General features: G+C 48.3%; 1 protein-coding gene across 3 annotated transcripts in view; it reads right to left on the bottom strand.

The window, feature by feature from the left end:
• Window positions 1-16,000, bottom strand: part of nav3 (neuron navigator 3) — a 1,340,243-nt gene that overhangs the window by 605,393 nt on the left and 718,850 nt on the right. Inside the window, exon 1 of one of the 3 annotated variants that reach the window (XM_072484724.1) lies at window positions 14,336-14,401. The exons of the other annotated variants lie outside the window; for them this stretch is intronic. The gene's annotated coding sequence lies outside the window, so the exon portion shown is untranslated. Of the gene's footprint in view, window positions 1-14,335; window positions 14,402-16,000 lie in introns of those variants that run through there. 3 annotated transcript variants of the gene reach the window in all.

Below are 16,000 nucleotides of genomic sequence, written 5' to 3'. Positions count from 1 at the left end.
TCTTTTATAATCATCTGACAATGCGGGCTTTGTGTTGGATTTTAATGAGGGCAGTGGATTGTGGGTTGCTGTAACATAATGGAAGAACAGGCTGGATTCTTCATTCCTGAGATGTCGGGGCCAATTCAGCGACTGTGGAGGAGCTAGCACCGGCGCCACGCAGAACACAACCGATAAAACGGTGCTGGCTTTGCAGCAAACAGCTGATGGGTCAGCTGGGGCCAGAGGGCAGCTAGGGGGGGTACCCTGAGGAGAGTGAGGGGGGACCACCCATACGACCTGCAGCCAAAAGTTCACACTAGGCAGTCAGCAGCGTGCACACCTGCATGACTGGCTGCCTTGCAGGCCACGGCAATGATACTCCGTTCCTGTCCACCCCTACCCCGCTACTCCCCCTCAGCCCTGGCAGCCGCCCCCGGACAGCGGCACAACTGTCAACAAACTATGGCGATGTGGGACACTTTCCGTACCCCCTCTCTCTCCCTCACCAACCACAACGCCAGTTTCACGATTTTTAAAAGCACCCGTGAACCTCGCAGTTGGGAATTCAGCCCATCGGAGGTGGAGAACCGCAGAGGTCCGAAGAATACCTCTAATAATTTGCAAATGGCGTTTACTGTTGGTGAATTTTGGAACATAGTGAGTGACGCAGCTGTCGAGACAGAGAAGGATTGCGATTTGGCATGAAATGGCACCCAACGCTTCACAGCGCCAGGGTCCCAGGTTCGATTCCCGGATTGAGTCACTGTCTGTGCGGAGTCTGCACGTTCTCCCTGTGTCTGCGTGGTTTTCCTCCGGGTGCTCCGGTTTCCTCCCACAAGTCCCGAAAGACGTGCTGCTAGTCCATTTGGACATTCTGAATTCTCCCTCAGTGTACCTGAACAGGCGGCGGAATGTGGCGACTCGGGGATTTTCACAGTAACTTCATTGCAGTGTTAAAGTAAGCCTACTTGTGACAATAAAGATTATTATTTTACAAGATCATGTCCACTGTTCCCTGTCCTGCATGGGAGCCACACTGTGATTTTGGGAACATAGCCCCAATGGGGTGAGTGACAATCCAGTTAATCCTTCCAAGAATTTTTCTGCTGTGGAATGATTCCACAATGATGGTCACAAATGGTCCCTTTCCATTTGTAGAGCTGAGTTAGGGAGGTATCCTTGTAGTCTTGAGGCACAGCGCCCTGCGTCCAGATAGGGCTGAAGGGACTTGTGAATCTCCTAATCATGTGAGTCTCTCAGTACTTGAATCTTTCAGGTGAGATGCCATCAGCTCCTGGTGACCTGCCCACAAAAGCTGCTTTGTAGCCTTTGTCATTTCAGCTTGAGAAGCATCAAGAGCAAGCTCATCAGGGTGTGATGCTGTGGAAGTGACAATGCTAGCATCATACACTATGGATTGTTGGTTGAGGAGATTATTGAAGTGCTCTGTCCAATGAGTGAGAATGTCCTGTCTATTTGTTGGGCGCTAATTGCCATCTGCTGAGAGGAGAAGTGTCAGACTGTTGGATTTGGAGCCATTGACTGAATCCCAGATTCTTCATTAAGAGTCTTCAGGTCATTTTTATCAGCAGCTGCTTGAAGTTCATCAGTCTTGTTTTCACACACTCGATCCTTCATCTCACTTAGTTTGGCTGCAGCATGTGTCTTGAGCGACAGTATCTGGCCTTCCTGGCTGGCGATTTCTTGTGATATGTAAGATATGTGAGCATCATGCACTTTGTCTAGAAGGTTGCCTATGCCTTAGTCATTGTTGTTGAACCAATCATGGGGCTTCCATTTAACGGATGCTAGGACCTCAGATGTCATGCTGCAAGTAACATCCTTCAACATTTTCCAAGAATCTTCAATGATAACATTGTTCTCCAGTACATGGGAAATTGATGTGGCTCATTTGTGTTCCAGTTATTGTCCCTTGGCCATGTGTTTAAGAACAATGACATCAAACTTCCTTTGAGGCTTGATGCGGTGCCAAAGCGCCTCAGATTTTATCTTCAAAATCATAATACATCTGACAAGCCGATGGTCAGACCCGCATTCAGCACCTTTAAGAGAAGGTAGAGCACATGTCGTTGAGATCTTTCTGAGGTAGAGTGTATGTCCACGGCATCGCTGTGGCATACAGTAACATGGTGCAACATGTGCCAGTGTTTGTTTTCTGTTCGTCTGCTTACTGGAAGAGTGTATTTGTGATGGTTAGGTAAAACTCACTGCACTTGGAGAGAAGCTGCCCATCGGAGTTTGTTCTGCCAGTACAATGTTGTCCTAGTACTCATCTCTCTGTGTCACAGTCTGTGCTCATGCGGGCAGTGAAATCACCAAGAATAATGAGTTTTTCCTTTTGGAGACTGCTCTAATTATCTTGCTGAGGTCATCATAAAATGCTTCTTTGACCTCACCTGTGTGTGTGTCTTTGTTGGAGTATGGACATGCTTTTCACTATGCTGTTCACGGGCAAGAAAAGCAAAGGACCATGAGTCAATCACTAATCACCTTAGGGAGTGAGTCAAGCTGGCTGGTTAGTTCAGATTCAGTAGCCTGACTGTCCAGGCTGATGCTTGTACTGGCCAATCCAGTAGAAGGTGCAGCCTGCACCAACCTCCTCAAGTTGAGACTCCTCAGCGAGAGCCTTGTTTGACTTGGTGCTTTGTATTTGCCCAGCCTTCTGTCTGTAGGGGTATTCTACGTCTGGCCTCATATTGTGGTCTAGAAGTGTTCTGGCATCGCATGAACCTAGCGTCATTAGATAACCAGTAGTCTTGTTTTTTCACATTTTGACTGCTCAGCCAGGAACAGTAATACAGCAGGTGCAGGGAGAGCAGTCTGTGTTTAGGGTTCCTTTCCTTCCCTTTCCTTGGATTGGGGAGAGTAGTACTGTGCCTGAAAATGCCCTCTCTGCTACCTCAAGAGGAGACAAACATCACATCTGGCCCAAACTGTGAATGACTATCACCCTGAGACCGCCTGTGTGCAGGGTTAAGACTGAAGACTGCAAGTAATATCCTCTACCTGTCCTGTTCTCACTTGCCCATTGCCACGGTTTGGTATGTCTGAGGTTTTGATTGACAGCGACTTGCTAAACAACCTGTACATTGAGTATATTTAAGTGAAGTGTGAGGGGGTTTCAAATACTGTACAATAAAAATATGAATTTGTATCTAGTTAGAGTTCTAATGGAAAAACTATTAATCTTTCCATTAGCAGTTCTAAACACTAGCTAATTGAATCACAGAGTCTTAACTTACATAATTGGTGTGGTAGTTGAGTGGTAATGTGGCTGATTTATTGACCCAGAGTTTGCAAGTCAAAATCCTGCAGTATATTATCAAGGTAAATTTGTTAAGACTGCGAAAGCTATTAGTTTGTCATAAACACATGTCCCTCAGGAAAAGAAACCTGCTGCCCTTACCCAGACTGGCCTACACGTGACTCCAATCCAATGGTTATCTTAGCCAGTTCAGTGTGACTACGATGAGGGAGGTGGCTGTGTGATGGGGTGCGGGGGTTGTGGTGATCCACTGTTAAAGGAGATGTAAGGTAGGACCTGCCCTACAGGTTCGCCGGTAGCTCCTGCCGGCTGGCTCCGCCCAGGGAGAACTGTATATGACCTCCAGAGCCCTGCCATTTCGCCAGCTGCAGCTAGAGGCCTCGCATCTGACTGTAATAAAGCCACAGTTGTACCCAACTTTAGTCTTTGGGCAATTGATCGTGCATCAATTTATTACAGTCAGATTTTCCACAGAATGGATATCAGAATTAAGCCCGATCGCCTGCAGCTGGATCCTCACTCGCCCGACGCCAGGAAAGACTTTACTCACTGGCGAGCATGTTTCGATGCTTACATCAACGCGGCGATGGAGGTTCAGAAGATAAACGTCCTGTACTCCAGACTGAGCTCCAGCGTGTTCCCGTTGATCCAAGATGCCACGACTTACACAAAAGCGATGGAACTCCTCAAAGAACACTACGCGCAGAAGGCGAACACGCTCTTCGCCAGGCATGTACTTGCCACCCGCTTGCAAATACCTGGTGAGTCCATCGAAGACATCTGGCGGGCCCTAATTCCACTCGTCCGGGACTGTGACTGTCAGGCCGTCATGGCCGCCGAACACGCGAATCTCCTCATGCGCGATGCCTTCGTGACGGGGATTGCGTCGGACCGCATCCGAGAACGATTGCTGGAAGGGGCCGCGCTCGAACTGGCAGAGATGAAAACCTTGGCGCTCTCCATGACGGTCGCATCCCATAATGTACAATCGTACCTCTCCTGCCACGCTGCCTACCCTTCTACCCCTTCCTACCCCTCCTGGACCCCGTCGACGACCTCCTCAGCCGGGGCCCTGCCTTCACAATACGCCTGCACCGCAGGCCGATCCGCGCACCCCGGGGGTCCCCGCTGCTACTTCTGCGGTCAGCAGAGCACCCCCGCCAACACTGCCCGGCCCGCACTGCAGTTTGTAAAGCCTGCAGTAAAAAGGGCCACTTTGTGGCTATGTGCCAGGCCCGCACAGTCGCTGCGATCGCGCCCACTATCGCGCCCTCCCCCACACCAGACGCACAATGGGCGCCGCCATCTTCTCCTCCCGGGTCCATGTGTGACCAATGGGCGCCGCCATCTTGTCCCGACCCCACAATGTGCGCACTATGGGCGCCGCCATCTTGTCTCGACCCCGCAATGTGCGCACCATGGGCGCTGCCATCTTGTCTCGACCCCGCAATGTGCCCCCGCAATTACCCCACCGCCATCTTGTTCCCCACAGGGTCCCCGGACATCTCGACATGGAACCGCATCCACTCGCCACCCGAAGCATCCGATGGCTTCCCGCAGCTCGCTTCGATGACACTGGACCAATCTCGCCAGCACAGCCTGGCCACCGCGTCGACGACGGTTAAAATCAACGGTCAAGCGACCTCGTGCCTGCTGGACTCCGAGAGCACCGAAAGCTTTGTTCACCCAGATACGGCAAGGCGCTGCTCCCTCACGGACCACCCGGCCAATCAAAGGATCTCCCTAGACTCCGGATCCAACTCCGTCCCGATCTGAGGCTTTTGTACGGTCACCCTCACGGTCCAGGGCGTAGAATTTAGTAACTTCCGCCTCTATGTCCTTCCTAATCTCTGCGCTGCACTCCTGTTGGGCCTGGTCTTCCAGTGCAACCTCCAGATCCTTACTCTCAAATTCGGTGGGCCCTTACCCCCTCTTGCCATTTGCGGCCTCGCGACCCTCAAGGTCGATCCCCCTCCCTTTTTGCAAATCTAACTGCGGATTGAAAGCCCGTTGCCACTAGGAGTAGACGGTACAGCACCCAGGACAAGACCTTCATCAGGTCCGAAGTCCAGCGACTGCTTAAGGAGGGTATTATCGAGGCCAGCAACAGCCCCTGGAGAGCCCAAGTGGTAGTGGTTAAAACTGGGGAGAAACACATGATGGTCGTGGACTACAGCCAGACCATCAATCGGTACACGCAGCTCGACGCGTACCCCCTCCCACGCACATCTGATACGGTCAATCAGATTGCGCAGTACCGGGTCTTCTCAACAATTGACCTGAAATCCGCCTACCACCAGCTCCCCATCCGGAAGTCGGACCGGCCATACACGGCCTTCAAGGCGGGCGGTCGCCTCTACCACTTCCTTAGGGTCCCTTTCGGTGTCACAAATGGGGTCTCGGTCTTCCAAAGAGAGATGGACCGAATGGTCGACCAGTACGGTTTGCGGGCCACCTTTCCATACTTAGATAATGTCACCATCTGCAGCCATGAGCAGCAGGACCACGATGCCAACCTCGATAAATTCCTCCGCACTGCCACCCTTCTCAACCTGACCTACAACAAAGAGAAGTGTGTGTTCAGCATGATCCGGTTAGCCATTCTCGGCTATGTAGTCCTTTGCCACCTGAGCTGGCCACTTCCCGACTTAAAATGGAGAACCGCAAAGGCTGAAGGGAAATTTAGCCAACACAGGCAAAGATTAGCAAATACAGAAATCATGTGTATTGAAACCTGTAAGCAACCAGACAGCACTGAAACCAGCAGCCATCTGCATAGTAATGAGCAATTCCAAGGCACAATGGCAACTGTTAAGGTGAATAAAGCCAAGCCAGACTCCTCGGCGGCAGCAGGAGCCAAGACAAAGGAAGGCCAACGGACATTTAGGGACCGCCCAACGATCAGGGAACAACTCCAGGATTGGAGAAATCGATCCAAGTGATCGGAACGCAGTCCAATCACTTGGAACCAGGTACAGGGTCCGCCCCGAAGGGCGGGAAGCCCCTGGGGACTATAACGTAAAGCCCCCAAGTTCAAATCGTCCTTCTTTGGCAGGGTCACTCAGCAACTTGAACCAACCCTTGAGAATGACCTGTCAGCTGCCGCCAACCAAGTAAGTCTCAAGTCAACGCTCGCTACGAGATAGGCGCTCCTAGCTACCAGTCCATACCCGCTTTTGAATCCTGCAGACTCAGGACCCGAACGAAAGGCCATTTGTTCCCCTGACCTGGTGGGCCAGTCCGAAGCTAAGTATAGGCCTTTAAGTTATAGGAATAGCCTAGAAAGTAGAGTTTATGCATGAGTAATGATTTACTGTGTATAATAAATGTAGAACGGGAGAATGGGATGGTTTGGAGGGCCATCCAGCTGGCCCTACGGTTCAGGAACCTCCCAGCCTCTCGCTGGCAGGAGGTCCTCCCTGACGCTCTGCACTTCATCCGGTCACTATTGTGCACCGCCACTAATAACACACCCCATGAACGTGTTTTTACCTTCCCCAGGAAGTCCACATCCGGTGTGTCGCTCCCGACTTGGCTCGCTGCTCCAGGACCGGTCCTTCTCCGTAGGCACGTCCGACTCCACAAGGCGGACCACATGGTGGACAGGGTTCACCTGCTCCACGCCAACTCTCAATATGACTACGTTGAGTTCCCCGACGGCCGCCAAGATACTGTCTCACTCAGGGGCCTGGCACCGTCAGGTTCCACCCCAACACACACCGCCACCGCGCCGCCAATATTGACCCCACCAGACCAGCGCCCCCCCTCCTCTTTTCCGCAGAAGAGGACGAAGAGGACTTCTGCACGCTCCCTGAGTTCCCCGATGAATGGCCAGCATCAGCACCGCCACCACAGCCATCGGTGCCACCTCCACCACCGCCAGCGCTGCCAGGGATTCGGGGATATGGTGTACGGGCCGGAGAGTGGAGCTGAGTCCACAAAGATCAGCCATGATCTAATTGAATGGCGGAGCAGGCTCGATTGGCCAGATGGCCTACTCCTGTTCCTAGTTCTTATGTTCTTATGTTCACCGTTACGCCGATCCCACGAAGGACCAAAGCACCGGACCGGCTGAACCTTTGACGGACTCCGGACCTTCAACATGGACTTTTCTTTCCCTCCCACTGTACATAATTCCACTATAATTCCCGCCGGACTCATTTTTAACAGGGGGGTGAATGTGGTGAACCACTGTAGTAGGAGATGTAAGGTAGGACCTGCACTACAGGTTCGCCGGTAGCTCCTGCCGGCTGGCTCCGCCCAGGGAGAACTGTATAAATATGCCCTGCCATTTCACCAGCTGCAGCAGGAGGCCACACATCTGACTGTAATAAAGCCACAGTTGTACCCAACTTTAGTCTTTGGGCAATTGATCTTGCATCAGGGGTCTTAACCTAATGTGACATAAACTCCACATCATCCTGCTCTGCACCCAAACCATGTCTGTTCACCTCCACCCTAAAGTCAATCTCCGCTCCTCCTAAACTGTGCCCTGGTTTATTCTTTCATCACCTCAAGGCTGCACTTGCTCTGCCTCCCTGCTTTTATTTTTAATAAAAGTACCAGTACAAGCCCTGATGAGTGTGCAGTCTCTATTCAGGCTGCAGGTTGAATGCCATGATCAGTTCTGGATAATTTGGCTGGGGAATAATTCCAACCCTGGGAGCAAAGAAGATTCACAAAGCTAGCCCTAATTAAGTGTTGAAGGGAGGGAAGATTCCACTTCAACCTACAGTACAACCACCTCAGTTAAACTGTCACACCACTAGTTTTACCTCTAAAATATCACTACCCCCCACCCCCAGTCTTTATTCACATTAAGGCAGACACTGCCCCCGCCCCCTACTCCTGTCTCCACCAAGGCCCACCGGTTTCTGGAGATCTGTCTTTCAGATTCTTGTCCTTAGTTCCCTCTAGGACCCCCATCCTTCCATTCACCTCGTCTCCTACAGCTAATGGAATCTCCAATCTTCCATTGCTCCCTCCCCTTCTTCACCAGAAGCTGTTACCTCCTCCCACCCATTGTAATCTAAGCCTACAAATTCAAATGTAAGAATGATGAGGGCAGTGGACCCATCTCCCCTGCCGAGTATTCAAACCCCATTTCCACTAAGCCAACATCTACAAAGAACAACAAACAACTTGTTAAAGAGTTGTGGAGGGAAGCGTTGGACCCTTGGGTAAGTGACAAAGGGGATTAGCAGGACGTCAATGTCCAGGAATCGCCGAGTGTTGACTGGGTAGGGGGAGTCACCATGTTAGAAAGTAACTAAGGATGGAAAGTGGATAGTGCTGGTCTTGGTGAATTGGTTTGAGGAGCCGTGACAATTGAGGAGGGGACGGGAAATGCAACAATTCAGGAGCAGGGAGGGGATTGAAGGACAGAGTGTCAATCGGGCACTCCCCATCAGGCAAGAGATACAAAAGTCTGAGAACACGCACAAACAGACTCAAAAACAGCTTCTTCCACGCTATTACCAGACTCCTAAATGACCCTCTTATGGACTGACCTGATTAACACTACACCCCTGTATGCTTCACCCAATGCCGGTGTTTATGTAGTTACATTATGTATCTTGTGTTGCCCTATTATGCATTTTCTTTTCTATTCATGTACTTATGATCTGTTGAACTGCTCGCGGAAAAATACTTTTTGCTGTACCTCAGTACATGTGACAATAAACAAAATCCAAATCCAAATCCAATTACGGAGTAGGATTGAGATTAATTTCATCCCTGCTTTCTCCGGTTCCACGCTCATGCAAATACATTTTTACAGCCCTTTGCTTCTGTTGTGGCCCACAATGTCTCCCCTTTAAGGCTATTCAGTAAGATGCATAAGAATAATAGTTGTCCTGATTACTGTTCTCCACTGTCTGCCTCAGGGAAAAGCAATCTTGTTCTCAATCAGCCATCAGGTCTCATAAGCAATTAACCCCAATGCCAATGGGGCTAATGGTAAAGTTCTTGAAAGTGTGGATGAGCAGAGGGATCTAGGTGTCCATGTACATAGATCCCTGGAAGTTGCCACCCAGGTTGATAGGGTTGTGAAGAAGGCCTATGGAGTGTTGGCCTTTATTGGTAGAGGGATTGAGTTCCGGAGTCGGGAGGTCATGTTGCAGCTGTACAGAACTCTGGTACGGCCGCATTTGGAGTATTGCGTACAGTTCTGGTCACCGCATTATAGGAAGGACGTGGAGGCTTTGGAGCGGGTGCAGAGGAGATTTACCAGGATGTTGCCTGGTATGGAGGGAAAATCTTATGAGGAAAGGCTGATGGACTTGAGGTTGTTTTCGTTGGAGAGAAGAAGGTTAAGAGGAGACTTAATAGAGGCATACAAAATGATCAGGGGGTTGGATAGGGTGGACAGTGAGAGCCTTCTCCCGCGGATGGATATGGCTGGCACGAGGGGACATAACTTTAAACTGAGGGGTAATAGATATAGGACAGAGGTCAGAGGTAGGTTCTTTACACAAAGAGTAGTGAGGCCGTGGAATGCCCTACCTGTTACAGTAGTGAACTCGCCAACATTGAGGGCATTTAAAAGTTTATTGGATAAACATATGGATGATAATGGCATAGTGTAGGTTAGATGGCTTTTGTTTCGGTGCAACATCGTGGGCCGAAGGGCCTGTACTGCGCTGTATTGTTCTATGTTCTATGTTCTATGTTCCAATCTTAGGTTTTGGCACTGCACACTATAATCCTTTACCAATATGACCTGCCCATTTTACCTACCACATTGGAAGCTCAGGATCCCCTTTGGCACCTGCGCAATGGGTGCTGGTTGGGTGATCAGATTTCTAGCTCCAAAGATTTAACAGGAAAGAAAAAGATAAGTAATTTCACAGCAGCACAGAAGCTTCATTTTTGAGAAATAATTGACTGAGATATAGATCTCTGATCAGTTGCTATAACTACCGAGATACTGCCCCATCTTCGATATCTCCCGAAATCAGTGACAATGATATTGATCAAACAATTTAAAAACATGATTCTTAAATTTTGTTGAAATTATTTTCTAATCAGTTCCAGATAAACTCTCAATAATATTCATTGTCAGACTTCCCCATCACTATTTTAAAAAAAAAAATTATATATATATCCTTTCGGTCATACCAAGCAAGAACTGGCACTTAAATCTGCCAACCAAGTGCAATATATTTTTCATTTAACTGAGTGGTAAATATTACAGAGTAAGAATGTACTGTCCTCAGGGGAAAATACTTTGAAAGTCAATCTATTAATTAATTTCTGTTTTCCAACTTCAAACTGTTTGAGTGGTGCTGTGTTAGAATTATTGAAGGCAGATGTGAAGGTATGTCTGGCTGCCACAAGGGTGGGAATCTGGGTCTCGTTCCCTCTCTCTCACAAAAAGCTGCTGAGTTTTTCAAAAATGGAGATTAATAGATTTTTGTTTGGTAAGTGGATTGTGGGAAATGGAACCCTGGGTGGGTCAAAGGAGATCAGTCGGTGATCTGACTGAACAGCAGAGCAAGTGTGAAGGGCTGAATGGCCTTCCTCCTGTCCCTCTTTTCCTCTCCAAGAATCTTCATTGGTGTAAGATGTTTTTGGTGAGTTGGTGGGATGTGAAAGTCACAACTGGATAATTGAATGCGTCCAAGCTCACAAGGGAGGGGCACAGTAAGACCAGATGAAAAGCAAGTATGGAATACAAGATAGATAAAGCAGCCCATTCAGCCTATGTCTTTAATAATCTACATTTATATAGCACTTTAAACATAGTAAAGTTCCCCAAAGTGCTTTGTTGGAGCCACGTACAGAGATTCGAGGCGAGGTGAGTAAAACCGTAGCCAAATAGGTCGGTTTCAAAGACCATCCTAATGGAGGAAGGTAAGGTGGAGGGGTTTAGGGACAATATTCCGGTCCATTGGGCTGCTTCTAACTAAAGTCTTGTACTGAGAAAACCTTGCAGAAGTCCACAGGGGAAATTATGTTCTGTAGAAGCCAGGCATGAAAAATAAAGGGGGACGATTTAATGGAAAAATTTTGACGTGTCATTTCAGGCGGGTTTGGCTGGGAGTTTCTCCTCGGCTCTGTTGGCGAGTTCCCACCGCTATCTAACCACACATAGCCAATTTGGATGGCTCCATGGAGTTGCTTTCCGGACTAGCTAACGATCGAAGCAAATGGGAACAATGTCCCATTATGAGCATGTTTTACCATGTGTTTCCCAGTGCTCCCAGCGGCGAGAAACACAATACTATTTAACGCGACTCCGGTTAGTTACGGGCGTCAGCAGGGAACACGCGGCCAAAGCCGCACTAGGTCCCATTTCCTGCACTGATGGGTCCCACTCGCCAAACTCCTCAGTGCAGGGAGAGATCGGGACCCCATTTTTAAATGACGTCCTGATCTCACGACACCCGGACGCGACCCCCGAAACCCCCCAAAGCCCCAACTCACCTAGAAGGGGGTCCTCGGCCCCACCCCATCTCAATGCACAGGGTACCCACCCGGGCCCGATCATCATCGCGCAAGAAATGCCAACTTGGCACGGCCAGCCTGACAGTGTCACCTGTCCAAAGTTTGCCAGTTGGTTCGCAGTTGATTTATCTTGAATATTAGAGTATAAGATAGATGTGGGGCGCAATTCAACGGCTTCATCACTCCCAACCTGATGTTGGGACGAGGCCGTTGAACGTCGGAAATTTGTGACACTCAAAATGCCCCAAGGGAGACCTCGCCAGAGCGGCGTGTAATACTGCTTTCTGCAAACATGGACCAGTCGTAATGGTACCTGGGGTATCTCCCAGGCCATTAGAGATGCCGGGTGGTTGGGGGCAGGGCAGGGTGACACCCTGGCACTCGGACACCTTGGAACTGCCAACATGGCACCCTGGCAGTGCCACCCTGGGGCAGTAAGATGACACAGTGCTACCTCTCACCGCCAAGGACCTGGATTCAATTCCAACCTTAGTTGACTGTGTAGAGTTTGTATGTTCTCCCCGTATGTGGGTTTCCTCTGGGTACTCCGGTTTCCTCCCACAGTCCAAAGATGTGCAGGTCAGATAGACTGGCCATGCTAAATTGTCCCTTAGTGTCCAAAAAAAAGGTTCGGTCAGGTTACGGGGATAGAGCGGGGGGTCCGCTTGGGTAGGGCGGAGTGCTCAATCGGAGGGTCGGTGCAGACTTGATGGGCCAAATGGCCTCCTTCTGTGCTCTAGGGATTCTATGGTTTTAATTATTCCCCTAAGTTTGCATTGATATCTTTACAATCTTTTCCCCTGGTGTAATATAGTTCATGTTTTCTTGTTCAATAAATGTTTTATCCTTTGTGTTAAAAATTCATCAGCCAACTCCTGTGAATTTGTTCAGTAACTTTTAGTCACTGGTTCCTGAAATGAAATAAAAGATTTGTCCCACATGGCAAAAAGAGTCGTAGAGAGTCGATAAAGTAGTATGGGTTCAGAGAGAGAGAAAGCCTATAAAACAGTAACAGTTCAAAAGAGAGAGGGACAGCTCGTAAAAGCAGTGTGGGGTTCAGAGAGAGAGGAAGAGCCCATAAAGCAGCAGGGGCTTGGAGAGAAAGTGAGCCTATAAAGCAGCAGCCATTCACAGAGATGGGGAACCCATAAAGCAGTGGATGTTCAAGAGCGAGAGCCCATAAAGCAGCCGAAGTTCAGAGAAATAGAGCACATAAAGCAGCAGAGATTCAGATAGAAGAGAACCCATAAAACAGCAGGGGTTCAGAGAGAGAGAGAGCCCATGATACAGCAGAAGCTTGTAAGGAGAGCCCATATAGCAGCAAGTGTTCAGAGAGAGAGAGAAAGAGCCCATAAAGTAGCAGTTCAGAGAGAGTGAGAGCCCACAATGTAGCAGGTATACAGAGAGAGAGAGAAATAGTCCAAAAGGCATTGGGTTTAAGACCATAAAGCAATGGAGAGAGAGAGTGCTGGGAGTTTGCAGGTAAAATCCAAAAGTTATGCCATAGGAGTCACATAAGTTGATTGGCTGGTTGGTAAGTCAATGCCTTTCTGGGCATGGCAGAGGAGATTATAGAATCGTACAATCCCTACAGTGCAGAAGGAGGCCATTTGTCCCATTTGTCTCTGAAGGAGTATACCCCAACCTTATCTCCGTAACCCCAACAAATCTTTCTGGACACTAAAGGTCAATTTAGCACAGCCAATCAACCTAGCCTGCACAACATAGGATTGTGGGAGGAAACCGGAGCACTCCGAGGAAACCCAAACAGACATAGAGAGATTGTACAAACTCCACACAGACAGTTTCACAAGGTCAAAATTGAATCAGGCACCCTGGCACTGTGAGACAGGCAGTGTTAACCATTGGGCCGCCTGAGATGATTGGTGAGTGACAGTTTAGTTATTATATTGTAACTTACTGAAGTAAACAATTTATTATAAAGTTTAAGGTATGTCAGAGCAGCTCAGCCATGTGGAATGTGCATCCTGCAGGACGTGAGAAGCCATGCAGGCACAAAATGCCCTCGATAACTACATCTGCAAGAAGAGTCACCTTAAGCTCCGGGTCGCGGAATTCAAGCGGTGGCTAGTGTCGCTGTGGTGCATCTATAAGGCTGAGGATTACTTGGCTAGCACGTTTACTGAGGTAATCACATCACAGCTGAGAAGTACACAGGCAGCGAGGGAATGGGTGAGCAACAGAGTATCGAAGAAAAACAGGCAGGTAGCACAGGAATCCCCTGAGGCCATCTTGCTCTCTCAACATTTTGGATACTGGTGAGCGAGATGGTTCCTCTGAGGATTGCAGCAAGAGCCAAGTTCATGGCACCACGGATGGCACAGTTGCACAGAAGGGAAGAGTGGAAGTACTATAGTGACTGGGGATTCCATGGGGAGGAGCAGACAGGTATTTCTGTTGATGTGACTCCAGGATGATGTGTTGCCTCCCTGGTGCCAGGATCAAAGATATCACAGAACGGCTACAGGGCATTCTCTTGGGGTGAGTGAACAGCTAGAAGTCATAGTCCACATTGGGCCTAATGACATAGGCAGGAAAAGAAATGAGGCGCTTGTCATGTGAGAGTACCTTTAAGAAATGGACATTTAAGCAATGTACCTTTAAGGGATGGAGCTGATCATGTTACTGAAGTGATGTCAGAGGTTGGGGGCAGCTGAGCTCACATCTGCTTTTGGTTTCAGTTTGAGAGAGCAGCTTGAATGTGTCTGTGTGTTTCCAGTGAGCTGCAAGAAGAAAACACAGAACTGGTCTGTTGATGTCTGCAAATCCAAATACTATAAATATATTGAATGTAACCTTATGTCTGTTGTTAAAGGTGAAGTCTTTTGGATGTTTAAAGGAACATTTTGAGGGATTATTTAGTGTATTATTTTCGGGGTTATCTTTGAAGTAAGGGGTGTTAAGAGATCCAATGTTTATTTAAAAGGTTAATTTGAGTTCATGGAATAAACATTGTTTTGTTTTAAAAACCACGAGTCCATAATTGTAATACCACACCTGGGGAACAAGCCGTGTGCTTCAAAAGCAACAAACCATTAAAGGGGGCGGTTGGTTGAACTCCATGATACATTTTGGGGTTCTGAAAACACCTCTCCCATAACACGTTGAAAGCAGATTTTAGGGAATTAGAAAGGGAATTTAAAAGCACGGCCTTAAGAGCAGTAATGTCACGATTACACCCAGTGCCACTTGCTAGTGAGAATAAGAATAGGAAGATATAGCAGTTCAGCATGTGGCTGGAAAGATGGAGTACGAGGGAGGACTTTAGATTTCTGGGGCAGTAGGATTGGTTCTGAGGCCGGTGGGACCAGTACAAAGGGAACGGTGTACACCTTAATAGGACTGAGACTACTTTCCTTGCAGGGAGGTTTGTTCGTGCTGTTGGGGAGGGTTTATACTAGATTGGCAGGGTGATTGGAATGAGGGCCAATTCAGAGGGGAGAGGAGAAAACTGGAAGTGGGAAGTAGAGAAGTATTAGCTGATAAGGAGAATATATCAGAGGATAGTATTAAGGTAAATAGAATACTTGAAGAGTTTCATAGAACAAGAGCAGGCAATGGTAAGTCATTAGATGGGGTCAGAGTAAGGGGGAAAGTTAAAAAGTGTAGTAACTTGCTGGAGTATTTTGAGGTGGTAACAGAGAAAGTTGATAAGAGTAATGCTGTTGATGTTGTCTACAGGCCATCAACTAGTGGAAAGGATGTAGAGAAACAAATTTGGGAAGAAATCACAGAGGGGTGAAAACATTACAGAGTAATTATAATGTGGGACTTCAATTATTCAAATATATCTTGGGATAGGCATAGTGCAAAGGCCTTGAGGGTTGAGAGCTCCTGGAACATGTTCAGGATCATTTTCTACAGCAGGATGTTTCCAGTCCAACAAGAGGGCAGGCAATGTGGACCGAAATCTGGGAAATTAGTTGGCCCAAATATCAGTGGGAGACCATTTAGGGGACAGCGACCATTGTGTTTTAAAATATAGGTTGCCCACGGAAGAGGACAGGGAATAATCCAAAGCAGGGATCATTAATTGTGGGAAAGCCAACTTCGAATGGAATGAGAATGCATCTGAGTCAAGTGAGTTAGAATCAAATGGTGGCAGGAAAGATAATGGCTGAAAATGTATTGCAGGTAATGTCGAGGTATATTCCCTTGAAGGGGAAAGGTAGGAAAAATAAATCCAGGATGACAAGAGAGATAGAGGCGAAGATGAAAAGGAAGAAGTGGACCAATGACAGATAGCAGGTAGAAAATACAATG

This window comes from Scyliorhinus torazame, chromosome 19 (assembly GCF_047496885.1).
Source record: "Scyliorhinus torazame isolate Kashiwa2021f chromosome 19, sScyTor2.1, whole genome shotgun sequence".
Lineage (NCBI taxonomy): Eukaryota > Metazoa > Chordata > Chondrichthyes > Carcharhiniformes > Scyliorhinidae > Scyliorhinus > Scyliorhinus torazame.
This window is presented reverse-complemented; position numbering and strand designations above follow the sequence as displayed.